Source organism: Pleurodeles waltl, chromosome 6 (assembly GCF_031143425.1).
Source record: "Pleurodeles waltl isolate 20211129_DDA chromosome 6, aPleWal1.hap1.20221129, whole genome shotgun sequence".
Classification (NCBI taxonomy): Eukaryota; Metazoa; Chordata; class Amphibia; order Caudata; family Salamandridae; genus Pleurodeles; species Pleurodeles waltl.
This window is the reverse complement of record NC_090445.1, coordinates 233,603,359-233,620,353: the sequence shown is the minus strand read 5'-3', so window position 1 is coordinate 233,620,353 and position 16,995 is coordinate 233,603,359. Positions and strand designations below refer to the sequence as shown.

Here is a 16,995-nt window from a genome sequence, read left to right as displayed (position 1 = left end):
TCTCGCCTTTACGCCCTCACACTTTTCTACCCCTGGCTTGTTGTTGCATCCCCAAACGCTCCGAAGAACAACCAAGGAATAATACTCCACCTCCCCAAATTAATAAAGCATAGGTACATAGTGATTTAACATTATCAAAATATTCTTTCAATAAGCACAACTCTAATGGAGTCCGCTACATATATCAAAACTTGATTACTTTTCATTTATTATGACCAAATGTCATTACTTCAAACAAAACACATTTTATGTGAACATGATTCTTTAGTTACATATGTTCATTTCTTCAACAAATAAATTTAAACACAAAATACAAATTCATTGAATCCCCCTCACAGCATACTCAGCTGGCCACCTCATAAAATAGACATTCTCATTCATAGTTCACACATCCCCATAGACACCTTACCATAACATTTCTGTATATCAATTACAACAGTGTCCAACAATTTTTAACCTAAATTCTAATTTACTGTGTATGCTATACAAATACAATTTTTTTTTTTTTTTCTTGATGGTTCATTCCCATCCAGCATATTGGTATACTCCATTCTTGCTTAGTCCTTTCCACACATTATCTGGAACCTGCTGTACCATTTCTTGGCATCCTGTAGTGGTCCTATAACGGCTTCATTCTTGTGCCAACACTCTGCGCTCAGTTTTTTTTCCATTACCCCTAACCTCCGTCACTTCCCCACAGCTCCCTGCTCACTGTCTGTGTTGCTTTGGCTCCCATTATCCTAATGAGGCTGCTGGATTCGGGCAGCAACATCACCTGAATTCTGGGTAACTGAGTTGAATCCCACACCTCCCGACAACTGTCACCCTAATCTGTTTTCGGCTAGCTAATAGCGCCTCATCTCCACCCAAGAGCAGGGATGATTTGTGACAACAGGGCGCATGACGTAATGACTTTTCAGGGAAATCGTGGGGAATCAGATTTCATCCTTTCTTTCAGTTACATTAGTCTCACACATGCTAAGGCAAACAGAGGCAGAAAATGGTTCAATAAGATTTATTGAATCAGTTGCATCTTAGATAAAATGGCATGAAATGCAAAAATTAGAATGATGAAACATAACAGAAGCCAAATGGTGTCAAGAAAAGTGAAACACAGGAAAAGACTCACCATACTGTCACTATACATAATATATGCTATTCCTACCTAAGCTATGTTGGAGCACAGCATGATAAGCCCTTTTCTGCCCTTCAAAATTCCCCACGGGAAGACATCTTCCCCCAAACATGAGCTAGGAAGCTTGTTGTCTATAGAGACACCATCCCCTTGTAGGCCAGGGAACCGGTGGTCTCCGCAAGCAGCTGCAGCAAAGTCAATCAGCATGCTGTCATGGTCATCTGGCTGGAATCTCCTTCTAACATGCATGGGACAGAGAAGTGTTTTGATAATAATACAACTGATGCTCTGAGAAAATGTCCCTACGTAGGATGTGTGCGTTTCTGTGAACGTTAGAGATGCTGTGTACCACTTATGCTGGCAACCCTATCTCGCTGCAGCTTTGAGGAAAGCACAAAGTGAAAAGAATGTCTTGCTAAGAAACGCAATGCTTTCGTAGGCAAAAGAACAACTAAACAAAGCAAAGTAAATAACACCACAAATGTGGCTGATTGTGAAATAATAGAAATGAAGCAGAATAAAATGTTACTAGGCTAAAGGGCACAAGCAGCAGGCCTAGTTGCTAAAATAAAGTGCTCAGAGAAATCACTAAAAGGCTATACAACACCTGTCAACATTGTTAACTTGCTCCCCAATTCCCTCTTGTCCCCATTGGCCCCCCTGGCCCTGTGCTGCTCAATGTTTGCTGGCAAAGTTTACTTGCTCCTCCACCCCTCCCGCTTCTCTGTTGGTATCCCATCTGTTTGCTTTATTGTTATTATTTTTTCACTTTGTAGGACACCCTAGTAACTGCAGTTTGCTATAGAGACACTCCTTTTGTAAAATACACTTTCAAACACCTTTTTTTTTTTTTTTTTTTTAAATTTATCACTACAAGGACGTCCTCTATCTTGGAATGGTAATTTAAAAAAACAAAACAAAATGGGCACAGGATACAGACACATGCCTGAGTGGTAGCACCTGCTCCTGTAAGTGATCACACTGGGTCACCATAGCCTCATGATGCACATTTGTGCATGCACGATGATGGATCCATGGCTATAAAACATTAGACTTCTTTTTTTTGCCAGTGATATTGAGCATCAGCAATAATGTTTTTTCATTTTGCTTGTGTTGAACAGCATCGTCAAAAACCATCAGCACAGCCAATAGCTCTGAAATGGCAGACAAAAAGTGAGATCAATTGACTTTGCCAATGGTTGTTTTCGTATATCACTTCATATGCATAGCAGCAGGGTGGCATGTAGAGCTATACAAACCACATTATAATTATTAATATAAAACAGTAGCAAATAGAAATATTATGGGAGGCCTCCAAGGAATGTTGTGGGATGCCTACTGTAACATAATTGTCTAGATGAGTCCTTTAAAGGCACCAGTAAATAGAAAAAAACAACTTTATCCAATCCTGCATTGCTAACAATCAATAAGGATTCCAGAATGTCTTTTTGTTTCACCATCTCTGTTGTGTTTCAAAAGCTATCCTAATTTTATTTACCAGATTACTTCTTTAAAAGGGCCATCTAAGGAAAATAAAAAGATGATTATTGCCAAGCAAGCTGGTACTACCAGCTGTCAATAGGAATAATGATTTCAATATGTCCCTCTGTTCGATAGACTGTATTGGGTATGGAGACTTTTTGTGACATCGTTCACTAGATCGGCCTCGTACCCTTCTTGATGGCATCAGCAGGGAATCTGCCAGCACAATTTGTGAGAGTTAAAAACCTAAATGTAGGCAAGGCTGTTCCTTCATTGCTGTTTCCTGGGGGCATTTTATAAGCATGATAATAAATTGCTGGGCGTGTGGCAGAGCCTCTACCTGCACCTTGCAGCTGCCGAGGCGCGAGGCCAACAGACCAGGCGCAGATGTGCATTAAAGCCCTTAATCACATGCCCTGGCTTGTACTGCTCTTTACACCTTCTTGGCTGTGTCTGAAGCTTGGCTTGTTCTTCAGAGGATGAGCAGTTTGGCACACTTGATGCGTGCCAGTCATGGTGTTACGATATGGGATGGCATTGCCACAAGGAGTACGACGTTAACGAAAAATCCAGTTAGCCAGTTACAAATGGCATGGGATTACCAAATATAAACACAATTCCGGTTAATTCCAGAAGAGCGTTGGCATTGGTTACTTGTGTTCAATGATTGCCAGTACTTTAAATGGGCTGATACTGTTCAGTACTGAGTACCGGCACTTTTTTATTTTGAGGGGGGAGAGTACCTACACTTCTCAAGAAAAACGTAATACTTTCAATTGGGGAGTAGGGGCACTTCTCAGAAACAAGCAGGTAAATTTGTAAATTCGAAGTGGTCTTTTATGTTTTTCCCTTTCTGAGGGAGAATTGGATTCCATTCTGAAACATTCAGTCGTCAACCCTCCTTCACCTACCATGGATGCAAATAACAATAGTGCGAGCTTTGTAATCATTCTGATTGGCTGAGTATTCAATATAACAGTGCTAATACACATTGAATGCCCCTTTAAGTAATTCATTCACTAAGATATTTATGTATTTAATGAATTAATTATTTGTTTGTTTGTTGTAGTTTTATATAGCACCAACTTGGCCCAAGGGCATTAGACAACTTTCCATGACAACCCAACTACATTACATGTTTTTTAATTTCTTTCTTTTTTCAGTGGCTGGGTCATTAAGGGATTTCCCCAGAATCAAAGGGTGTTGAACTGAGGCCGGGATTTGGGCCCTGTTTCCCAGTTCCAAAGTCGGGAGCTCTGGCCTTTAGACCACAACTCCACTTCGAGCACAGCAAACTTTAACCTGCTGCCAAAACATGTCTCAGCCTGCCAGTGCTCCAAAGCGACCTTGACAAGGAGTGCACTATACAAAGCACCATAATAAACAAATAGGTATTAAGAGGAGGACAGTACTTAAGATTTATAGGTGGGAGTAAAGGGCACCATGCCACAGGCACAGTCCCTTTTTAATTTATTTTCTCTCCCTCTCTTCTTTGAGCCACCTACTAATGTATACAGTATTTCTAGAATGATGCAATTGGGAACTGCATCGAATGTGGTTGACAAGTCGAGTAAAAGGCCAGTCATCTTCATGCTTTGCTTGCTCTGTCATCTTTATCAAGGGTGACTCCGTTCACCTGCCTGGTGAAATTTTTACTGTCTGTCACTCTGTAGATCCAACACCTCAGTTAGGCAGTGACCACTTTTATATCATAATTGTGGAAGAGAATGGGATTCTTGCTGATGGTCTACAGCTGGATTGTCCAACATTGGTCAACAAGGGCTGGAGCCAGGCCAGATTTTCAGAACAATCATTAAGTAATTTCTTCTCGTTAAGATTTACCACACATAAATGTATTTTATGTGTATATCCCGAAATTCGGACATGTATCTATATACTTGATGCTTTGGGGGTTATTACATAGGTGCGGGTTTGGGTGCAGTGTTATACCCTTAGTTAGGGTTGGGTTTAGTGTTATTTCGTTGACTTGTATTGTGACTGGGGTTATACCTTAAGTTGTGTTTGATGTTGTCCCCTCAGTTTGGGTTCGTTATTGTGTTGTTCTTTTAGCTTATGTTAAATTTGCTTTTATACTCTAGGTTTAATGTGGTATTTACCCTAAACTTTGGGTTAGTGTTGTACAATAGAGATGGTGTTATATGATTGGTGTGTTCTAGGTTGGAAGTTAGCTTTTAGCTTTAGATGGATTTGATGTTACTTCTTTAGTTTCTATTTTGTTGGGTGTTTACCCTAAGTTAGTGTTTGTGTTTATCGCCTTGATTTGGATTGGGTTTAGTGTTATGCCCTTGGCATGTGTTGGATTAGTTTTTAGATTTTACCTTAAGTTTGAGGTTGGTGTTGTGCCCTAGATTTGGGTTGTATTTGGTGTTATACCCTTGGTTTGTGTTGCATTTGGTGTTGTATTTTTACCTTACGTTTGGGGTTGGGGTTGTACACTAGATTTGGGTTGGGTTTGGTATTTTACTCTTGGTTTGCGCTGGGTTTAAAGTTATACTTTTGTTTGTTGTTTTTCCTTAGTTTGTATTATGCTATGAGTTGTACCATAAATTTGTGTTTAGTATTATCTTGTTGGGTTAGGTTTGGTGTTATATCCTTGGCTTTTGTTGGATTTGATTTTATACATTAAATATGGTTGGTATTTAATGTTCTACCATGTGTATAGTCCCCAGGCTTTGATTACATATTCCATGTAGCATTTAGTCGTTCTTCTAATCCTATATGTATGTCATATTTGAAATGGAAAAAAAACAATTTGTTTCTAGATTCTCCTGCTGTGGCTGCTTTTTTTAATGGTATATTGGTGCTGTATTTTGAATAGCTGACTAGAGCAGTCGTTAGCACCACTGGGAATGGAGCTTTCTAAGTAGATGGTATCACCTATGGGAAATGCTCTACAATTCCTCCAAGTACCTCCTTTTGTGGTCTTGAATTCCCCTCACTTTTAAAAGTTATTACTGCATAACAGTTTCACAGATTTTGCATTGTGGATCAATTTATTTTAGAAGTGTCTTAATTCATTCACTTTGAATTGCTTTGGACAACTTACCTGGCACGGAAATAGAGCCATTGACCAGGTCTGTTGCTTGGGCCCCAATTTTCTCCTCAAGGTTCACTACTGGAGAATAATGCGCGCTACACACCTTATTTTCGAATAGACTTCTCAGTGTTCACTAGAAAAGGAATAATCTTACAAATTCTGGGAAACACTGGTACCCAAAGACCATTTCAAAGTAAAATGTTTTTGCAAAATACTGTACATTGGATATTCCAAGTGCATTATATCCTTTGTAATAAGGAGGACAGGATAACTGTCACATCACAGAGTCACCCATCTGCAAAACTCTAAATCAGGTCCTCGCTCTCCATGTTTATAGTTCTTTTTGTTTATGAATCTTTTTCGTACTATTCAGCCCAGGCATAAGGAGCAGAAGTAGCATGAGATGAGCAGGTGGTCACTGGCTGTAGGTGGGGTGGAACAGGAACGTCTACAGTCCTCTCCGCTGCGTCATGCATTCTGTAAGGGAAGGGAAAAGGGGAGGAGTTCCAGGGGGCGGAGCTTTGACCGAGCAGGGGTCTACCCTTAACGCAAAGGGGTAGGTTGCTATTTTTTCTGCCCATTTGATAGAATTAGAAGAGTATGTCAAGATATGAAGTAGGTTGTATTTAGCACAATGCAGATGAGTGAATTACTCTTCTTGCGCTAGAAAACACTCAAAACAAGGTGGCTCTGACCTTGTGTATTTTACTCATGTAAAGCCCTCTAAAGCTCTTGGGCTAAGTTTGTGCTATATAAAGCTGAAAAACATAAATAAAATAGGAGTTTGAAGTCAGACCACTCCTGTTATGGGAGGCAGTGAAAGCTTCAGAGGTGGGTTAATGGGACCAGCTCTTTCCATGTTAAAGATGAGCCGGGCTCATGGCTTTGTACTCTTTGCAGTTCGCTTGTTGCCTGGAGGGGAGTTCCACGCAAAAGCATGAACCATGAGGCAAAAAAATTAGGGACAAGATACCCCAGGAGACAGTTTTCCATGCCCTGATGCAACTACCACCCTGTCGCTGTGTAGCAACAAGTGTGTAGACCGTGATACAGTGTGTACTTCCTAGACCTGTTTCATTTTGTCAGTGAATGCTGTGGTATCAGTAAATTCCTGCCCAGTTATAGGTGTCTCTTTTTCCAGCATCACGGTCTTTCTGCCTCGATTACCATGAAGGTGATAGATTACAAGCATTGGCAAAGCCAATAGGTTTAGCCTTTCTGACCAATTGGCTTTGCTAATGGTTTTTAGCTACACTGCACAGCATCCCCGAAGCAGGAGGGTGATGAGGAAACAACATGAGGGTTGAGGAAAGTAACACGGAGGCGCAGGTGGGGAGAAGCAACAACGAAGAGCAAGAAAAAGGGCACAGGTAGGGGAAGCAATGGGGAGGAGCACCCGGGTGAACGCAACTGGAAGGAGGATAGGGGAAGGCATACAGGTGATTGGGAAGATCGCGGAGTGCAGGTTAGAGAAGTACACAAGGGAGACAACTCAAAAGTGCATGCACTCTCATGGAGTGCCTAACACATAAGAAAAAAATAATTATTGAAAAGCAGGCAGTGGAAGCAGAGATGCAAGCCAAACATGAGATTGTAAAGAGGTAATGCTGCATGGAAGGAACAAGCACAAGAATGACACTGAGACACGGATTTGAAGCACGCAAACGAGAGTGACAAGAAAACCAACCAATGATAAGCAATGGGTGGGATCCATGCCCCTCTTCTTTCTTGGTACAACAATATGTCTTGCAAAAGACTGTCTAGTAATCTCAACCTAAAAATCGATAGAATGGATGTACGTTGGAAGGGTTCCAATGTGTGTCCACCATGTTCTAAGTGTGCTCATCTCCCTGACCCAAAAAGTGTCTCTCTGTCCTAGTATGAGAGAATTCTCTGTTGCAGTGTGTGTATTTCCTGTTTCAGCTAAATAGTTTAATTGTGGCCACTGTGACCTCTGAACTCAGGTCATCTGCAGTAAGAGGTAAATGCAAGTATTCCCAGACAAAACCTCTGGGCCACACAAGGAAGTGACCAGCACGTACATGTGAAAAGACAGATTTGTAGACGTGGTATTTATGACAGGGAGACAATAAGACAAAGGCAGAGGAACGGAGGAGACAGAGAGAGACAGAGGACAGACGAGAGAGAGAGTGGGGCATTGAGGCTTAAAGCAAGAAGACGCGAGTCGGAGTGAGAAGGGTGAGCCTGAGGGAGAGAGACCGTGGAGAGAGGCTTGCGTGGGTGAAAGACAAGGAACGAGAGAGTAAACGAGACAGGTGTGTGGGGTGAGTAACGGGAGAGGGGAGATGAACAAGGTGATGGTGAGAGAGAGAAGACACGAACATAACAGAGACATTCTGGCGACGAGGAAGAGGGGGTGGGAAGAGCCTGTGTATTGTGTTGGGTGTCTGCGCGTGCAGAGTGCAGCGGAGCTTAGAGACGTTTGTAGAGTGTATTAGAGGGAAGGGACACAGTCAATAAATGAGGCGGGGCCTATAAAACCAAGCCCCCCAGAGCAGAGCGCGAGAGCTGCGCGATTGGACGGCGGAGAGAGACAATGGCAGAGACGGGGAGTCTCAACACAGGACCGAGTCAAAAGTTCACATTCCATGAACCTGGAGCCGGCCTGAGAGCTCCGCAGGCCCCACTCCCACCTCTGAGAACAAAGACCTCATTTCCAAACGGGACGGGCCACTGAGGGCTCCCGTGGATGATGGCGGGCCGGAGGGCAGCTCTGGAAACACCCCACCCGCCTCACTGCACGGCTGCTTCACAGGTCTGGATACGGTACACTCAATCGCTGTGTGTCAGGGCCTTACAACCAGCCGCAGCTGAAGCGCAAGGGGGTCAGGGGTGTGGCTTCAGTTGGTGCAACAGGTGCAGTGGCACCGGGGCCCAGAGGCCTGACGGGCCCACTGAACCCCGAGAAGAGGCAGAGGACGGAACATATCCTTTCCTTGGACTTGGGCCCATGGCGCAGCGGGTACGCTACTGGTGGAGGGAGGAGCATTTGGCGAGGATCACGGAAGGTGGCAGTAGAAGCTAGGACTCTTAACAGGAGAACTCACACATTTATTTAAACAACGACTTGCATAGGAACCAGTTTCACCAAATTATTGATGGGACTCAGGTTATATGAGCAGTTCCACGGGGAGGCGAGATGACACCTTTGCAATGACGATGGTCCATGGAGTGAAAGCATCTACCCTGAGTCCATTACATAAGCAACATATTTATTTAGCTTGTGTAACTCCAGTCAAGCAGTGGTGGATGCCCAAGCTTGGCCTCCCTGAACCCCGAAAGCAGGGATCAAGTCCCAATAAAAACAGGGGGGGGGTAGAGCAGTCCATGTGAATAAACTGTAATTACAATAGCATTATGTAGCTCTTACTACCACTGACAAGGTGTTGAAAAAAAGTGTCACCTCATCAAAAAAGGGCCACCACAATTAGCAACATGTATTATATATGCATGTAAATATAAGAGTCACAGTGCATAAGTTCATGTATAAATCACATGCCGGAATCTAGGAGGTTTGGTTCCATGTTTTGTTTTTCTGGAGCCCAAAAGGGGTCCCGTGACTGTTAGAAAATGTGAAAATAACATTTAGGTTATTTTACTAGTGTAAATCAAATACATACTTTCCACGTATTGATGAGCTGACCTTATGAATGAGCAAAAATGACATTTTAAAACAACGGGTACAATTACTTGGTCCATTTAAAAAGGGTTGTTTTTTAAACAAATAAATGTTCGGACTCAAAGATGTGATGCTTGGCTGCTAAGGGTATGAAAAATGATGGATGGCTTTGAAATGGAGCCTTACATCTCTGATACCCCACCACCTCTTTCATGCCTTGTCTTCCTGAAACAAGGTGCCAGGCACTACATGGGTCTCAGGCACGCTCAGCCAGAGCCAGAAAAAGGCAAAAAGCCATCGATCAACCCTCGGGCACTTATCAAAAATTATTAGAGGTCCAACTTCCACAAGCTCTTATAACCTAGTGCTTTATCCAGACTCGGCATAGTGGCGGGGCAGGGTGGGAGGCAAAACAAAAATACAAATATATATATATATATATATATATATATATATATATATATATATATATATTTATAGAAAATCTACTTACCTCGTCGGCATGGCGACTAGATTGTTCCTGAAACCTGCGAGCTCACACACACTTAATAACAACATGAGGCTACATGAAGCCAGCACTCTTCACTGGCTCCCGGTGGGTGCAGGTAACAAGTTAAAGTCCTTTGCCCCTTTATTGTGCAACATTTCAGTGAAGCACTAATATACCTGCAGACACTAATACCACTCTTTGAACCTAACAAGGATCAATGACTTTGCACCTAATCACCCAATGAGTCATCAAGCAGGTGAAACGCGCACCAATGACTCCTTACATCTGAACTATTTTGGCTCGCCTGCAAGGTAATTTCAAGCAAACTGCACTGAATCCAAACTTGAGGTTAGAGCCAAAAATGTGCCTCAGGAAAAGTCTAATTCTGAACTATTCCCGGACGCCTAAAAGAATGTGTCTCTGGGATATCAAGGTAGACTCTACCTCTGTATCAGAAGGTAAGAAGGGATGCATTTTCTTTACCTGTGTAAAGGTTCTATCCACCTTGAAAAGATAGATAGATAGATAGATAGATAGATAGATAGATAGATAGATAGATAGATAGATAGATAGATAGATCATTTATAGAAGCATGGGCTCTGGAAGTAAGTGTGGGGGGTGCTGCAGCACCCCCAAAACAATCATGCTGTAGTTCAGTAAGTGAATGAGCAACAAAGATGCATTTCAATCTTGTTTTTATTTTGTCATCTCTGCTGTGCATTGAGAGACAGAGGTCAAATGTCAGACTGTCTTCTGAGGAATTGCTGCATATTCCTTTTAACGTAAAGACTGCAAAGGTTGAGGATTTTGTAAAGTGAACTGTCTGACAATCTTGCTGGAGTACACAATGATTGTGAAAGAAAAGGCTGCAGGGTGTCGGTTTCTTCTTAATACCCAACAACATTTAAATGCCTATAAACAAACTGAACAAATATTTCAACATAGATCAGTATTTAGGAAAGGACAAATAAAGTATGTTTCTTTTGTAATTCTGAAGTGTGATGAATATTTGCTCTCACCTGATTTTCACACATTTGTGCGCTGTATAGTTTTAGCAGTAAAACTGCATATCAGAGCAAATTATGTGGCCATTTGAATGGAAAATGTGCTGTCAGTAAGTGGCAGTGTCCTACTACGTCACGCTTTACCAATATATTTGTGGAAGTGTGCTCCAAAATTCACCATTGGCTACATACCACACCATTACCACTTTCCTGCTGAATAGGTGTGTCTCAATTGCTGAACTTGGGCCTGTGTGAAGTTTGTATTTTTATTAGATATGTATTAGTAGTTGAGTGACTTAACATTGTTGGCACCACCCCCACTGTGAAAACTGTTCCAGCACCACTGATAGAAGGGAGCAAGAACCCCAGACACATAGTCAAGTATACTTAAAAAAACACTTAAAAAACTAACAAGGGGTGTGTTACAAAAAGGCTGCCATCTAAACAATCAAATGCTTTTATAACTAAACAGAGATTGTATGATTGGGACAAGAATAATATCTTTAAGCACAGCAAGAACAAGGGCCAATGTTTTGGTCTCTCAATGTCATTTGTACACAAAACCCAACAAAAGCCAGTTAACCTGTATTCCAATTACAAACTTCATCCAATGTGTATATGATAACACCTTTTTCTGGAGTGATAAAATCACGAACTGTTTGGTGCCCTCTTGACTGACTTTTGGATTCCTGGTCATTTGAAAGACCACTTTGTACTATGCTTTGTGTATTGGGTCCTATTTTTTGTATTTCAATGGATAGTTCCTAGATGATTAATAGTTGCTCTATTGGGTATTTAAACTGAGTAAGGATGTCACGTTTGTCCTGAGGAGCTTCTTGTGTACAGATGACAATGAAAGACCGAAATCTTGAGAGAATCACAGAAATGGCAGACAGGTGCCATTTAATTCCTGGGATGTAATTCTGTTAGCCTCAGCAGGTACGCTGACACTATGTCGCCATGATTAACAGGTGCCCAGAAACGTCCATGGGTTTCTTTGGTAGATCAGGATATGGACTGTGATAACCATGACCACTACTGACAACTATACGGGAACGTATCTCAGCCGTCACTAATGGTTACCAAGAAAGGCTTCACCCAGGGAATAATGGACATATATACATTATGTAACACAGCTGTCTTTTCTATGCGTTGCTGCCCATGACTAAGCTATGGCAACGGGATATCATGAAGGATACGGCAGGATTTAACGAAATGCCCAAACGTGATATCTTGAAATAATAATCCCAGGGTTGTCCTAATATAATGACTTGAGGAACTTGCATCATGTAGTGTCTTGTGCAAATGCCACATATTGCACCACACTGTTGATCATAGCACTTTGTATTATGCTTTATTTTTGATCGGTAACAAGATTACGCTTTAGTGAGACAAGTAGCTGATAGATAACCGAACAAATTGGTTAGATGATTATGCTTCTTTGCTGTTGTACAAAACATTAGAGCCCATATTTATACTTTTTTAGCGCCGCATTTGCGTCGTTTTTTGACGCAAAATCGGCGCAAACTTCCAAAATGCAATTGCATTTTGGAAGTTTGCGTCGATTTTGCGTCAAAAAACGACGCAAATGCGGCGCTAAAAAAGTATAAATACGGTTAATGTCAAGTAAAAAGCCCCTACACACTTTTTTTGTGTACCGATTTTTATGAAGCACTTCAGGCATATACAATGACAAGTAATGTAGTCAGATCTTCTTAGTTACATGAGCACTGCATTCTGAATTTTCGAATCGTGTGTATGTATACACAGAATATCTGAGCATCGGTTCTTTTTAGAACTTGAACAGTGATAACAAAGTGCGGAAGTCAGAATAGTTACATCGTCTTAGAGATAACAATTTGTACAAGGTACCACAATTGTTGCTTTCATCACCGTCATTGCAGCCACCCATCCCCCAATGACATTTCTAAGGGGCTACGGTATATGTTAACAGTGAAATGACCCAGGTCTTTGGACTACTCCACCAGGGGGTCAGTACGAGCTGAGGGACCCGAGAGGTTCCTGGCTGAGGGGGCACCATAGAGGGAATAACCAACAAGAGGACCATGAGCTAATCTGGGAGCTCCTCTTTCTAAACTCGCAGATCATGTAGTAACACCTCTCAGTCTACCTCAGTGGGAATGCTACTCAAGCACCGCGCCTCCTCCTGCCTGAGCACCACAGTTTTGGCCTTCCCCCATGCCAACAGTGCCGCTCACCAATAGAGCATGCCCGAGAAAGTGTGGGCCTTCCAATGCACGGCAGTGGTTCTACAGCCCATCAGCAAAGCAAGAGCTATAAAGCAGTTGGACGCCTTTGCTCCTTTTGGATGTTTACGGAGGCCGAGCAAGTTGCCCTCAGTGGTGCATCTACTGGTCCACTCCATTAACTCTGTGATGTCTCCAGCAATATAATTCCAAAAGCGCTCCACCACTGAACAGGTCCAAAACATATGGGCCAGGCCAGCGGCGGGGTCCTGGCATCGGGGACACGTTGGAGAGGAGCCAAACATTTTATGTAGGGACTCTGACATAGGCCCTTTGCAATATGTTGTGCTGTATGTACTGAAATTTCACGTTTCATGATACTTTCCTGGGATACATTAGTACTTTTTCCCCACTCCTTATTCAAGAGTTCCCTACAATTATCTAGTTCCCAGCACCTGCAAGTCGGTAGTAAGGGGTCACGGACAGTGTGTGCTAGGGCTCGGGTAAACCAAGTGAGGGCCACTGAATATAGCGTGGAGCTTGTGTACTAAGGGGTGATGTTCCAGTTCTGTATCTGGAATGTGCCATAATTGTGTTAAGGCAGCTAGAAGACGACTATGTGCTAGGAAATGTCAGGTTGGTATGTGCCAGTCTGTGCGCAGTTGGTCAAAGGGTATGGTTGTCTCATTTTGAAACAGAGCTCCTCGAGTGCTTACCCCAGCCGGCTCCCCGTGTTGGAGGCCCTCTCTTCCCAGCACTGCACGAAAAGGGTTAACGAAGGCTAGCCTAATTTTGGGAGAATATTGTGGGATGGGAGGGATTATTCTGAGGCTCCGCCTAGAACTGTCATATGTGACCATTAGTAAGGTATTGGAGTGGCTTGGGGGAGGAATGTTTCTTGTGCCACCAGTCGAGTGCAAGTAAGCGAGGTCTGTCCCAACCCTTCCAGTAGGCATCCTGCAAGCCAGCGGGCAGGCCACTGAAGCTCAGCAGCCAGGTAGTAATGTTCAAAATTGGGGCCCTCTTTTTCTACTGGTAGTTGAAGTTTGTGTAGTGCAACACGGCATCTCCCTTTGTTACAGATAAAACTACCCAATGTGGCTTGGGCATGTGAAAGACACTCCTAGGGGTATGCATTAGAAGATTATGGAAATAGTATAGTAAGCAAGGGAGCAAAACAATTTTAGACAAGGAGATTCTCTCCTGGACCGTACCCGTGGGCATGCCGCAAAAGGCCATCTGGGGCAGAAGGAATCAATGGCTCTGGTTAGGCTGCCATCTATGAGGTCCTCAGTGTTATGGTAGATGTGTATCTCTAAATTGTGGAAGGTGCAGGGCTCCCAGCACAGCACATGAGTGTCCACTAGTAAATGCTGTGGCGGGCAATCGGAATGTAGGGGGAACAGCCAAGATCTGGTGCAGCTGACCCCCAGGCCTGAAGCTGCTCGGAATTCAGAGAGGATGGTAAAGCCTCTGTACACTCAATTGTACCAAATGTGGCATGAAGGGAGGATGAAAGGTTGAGTCTTCCCCTCGGGAATTGAACCTGTGAAGGCACATTTTCTATGGAAGAGGCTGAAAGAGATTTTAGCAGCAGGAAGAAGATATGGATTGAGATCCTGGTATACACACAAATGCAAAGTGGCCACGTAGCAAGTGAACCTTTCGTTACTTTAACCATATCCATTTCATTCATCTATAAAGGGAATTTGTGGGAATGAAGAGATAGCACCACAGTTTGGAATAAAGTGTTGTAACAAAAATGATCCGGGTAGAAAGATATATGTAGATCTTCCATGATGAAGTTAAATTAGAAGGTACACATCCCACAAGGTACCAGCTGGGTGCACCATGTGTAGAGCATGTCTCTCAACCTCACATACCTCACCCACCACCTCCCATACAGGCCTAACTTCAACCAACAACATATATCAACTGTGCACTCAGAAAGGGCACTTAGAATCCAATATGGATCGGAGAGCTGTGCAACCCCATTAGGGGTGTCAACTTCTTTATAAATGCGACAATACAAAACAGTACCACCACCAGCTGAAGGGCCCATAGAACACAGACTATTAACTCGTGCCACGATATGCACTCTCAAAGGCACAGCATAAATACACACTACGAAAGGACAAGATACTACAAATCAGGCATAGCATTGCGACCCTTTGATTTTTTTAAAGAGCAGATCATGATGCTGGAGACATTTATAGAGCCAAAGGGAAGACAATCAAGATTAAGAATAAAAAAGAGGCAACGGCATTTAATCCTCTAAGGAACTGTAGTAGCAATTTAAGCACACTTGAAGCTTTACAAAAGACCAACAGTCTTAAAAAGCTCTCACAATGGCTGGATGTCAGAATATATTTAGCAAAAAAATGGTCTGAGAAATATCATGTCCTAAACATTGTTTACAAAAATATCAGTCCACTGAGTTTAAATTGTTTATAGCTAACTTCAATGGGGCGATATTTAGAACACAATAGTTCTGTCAGATGATATTTTTTTATGATGATCTTGTGTCAAACCTCTAATACTAATATTATCAATGACCTTTGACCCAATACAGGAATCCACACTCTTCCCAAATGCATTGGTATTCTATGGTTATACGTAAAATCTTTGATTTGTGTATTGATTTACTGATTCATTTATTTTGGAGTTTTAGGTAGCGTTACATGTCACCTAGGCCAGGCCAGACTGCGGAGACAAAAAATATACTGTAATCAGACAACAGTGCACTGAAAATGCGGTATTTTTGATTGGCTCTTAGCTCGTTGATATCTACGCAGGCAATTCATAGCTAGTACCTGAAAGCCTCATTACAGTTTCAACCCAGATAACACCCCCCCTTCATCCCACAACTGCTGCCTTTGAACATCACATAGAAAAAAGAAACAGAATGTTCACCTGGCTCCCCAAATGAGCCTACATTGGGAGAGATGATGCCCAAATGAGCCTACATTGGGAGAGATGATGCTGGAGAACGCTGCTTTAGAATCATTCACTTTCCTGTGCAGAAGGCTGAATAAGTACAGAAAAATGTTTGTTCCCTCTGCCAATGCTTGTTTATTCCTGGAATAAATGAGTCCCTAAAATCACTCCTTTCCGTTTGTTAGTATCACACATTTAATTTGTTCAGTCTGTGAAACGTCTGTAATTCATGACATGTTTCACAGTGTTTGAAAGTAAGTCTCATTTTTCTGTCTGATTTATGGGATTTATTTAAAATGTTTTAATTATACAGGCCAACATTTTTGTAGATAAGAAATATACATTTTAAATGTGTTTGATCATTTGCTTTTATTTAACTCACAAAACATTTTGAAGCCATTGTATATTTGTGAATGGAGATGCAGGTACTTACAAGAAGAAGTGTGAAAAAACAAAAAAGAAAAATAATAATGTCCAAACAGTAGCTAATTTAAGGATCTTATCGCTCACTGGAGCGCAAATCTATTTATTTTAAATAGATTCCTGAATTGCTAAAAAAAAATCTGCACACATATATTTCAATGGAAGATTAAAAACACAATGTTACTATTTCAAAATTGATGAAGTGTTAAGCCACCAGGAGGATAGGTAAACAGATGTGGAAAGAGGTTACTGGGCCTAGGTAAGGATTTCTCTCATTAACTATTTTTAACCCCTTTAAAATATGTTATGCCACTAATGACTGAAAAACTATACTTCCACTCTCTTTTTTTTTTAAATCAGCTTCTTTCATGTCTGTTTAACACCTCAATGCTCATTTACTTCAACTTGCTCAATTTCGTCTAAAGCTCCTATAACACGACATTCGGTGTGATACACTCTGTTATGAATACAGAATGTTACAGCTTTAGCTGTTCTATAGGACGCTGTGGGGGGCTTCAGAAGAACCCCGAGGAGTCAATAATTGACAGGCTGCTGGTGTTGTTAGAAGTACAAGGTTCATTCAGGACAGCAGACATATATATCATGATGATGGAGAAGA

General features: G+C 42.0%; 1 protein-coding gene across 1 annotated transcript in view; it reads left to right on the top strand.

Annotated features, from left to right (window-relative positions):
- WNT3 (Wnt family member 3) overlaps window positions 1-16,995 on the top strand; it is a 139,521-nt gene that overhangs the window by 11,882 nt on the left and 110,644 nt on the right. The gene's annotated exons all lie outside the window — the stretch shown is intronic.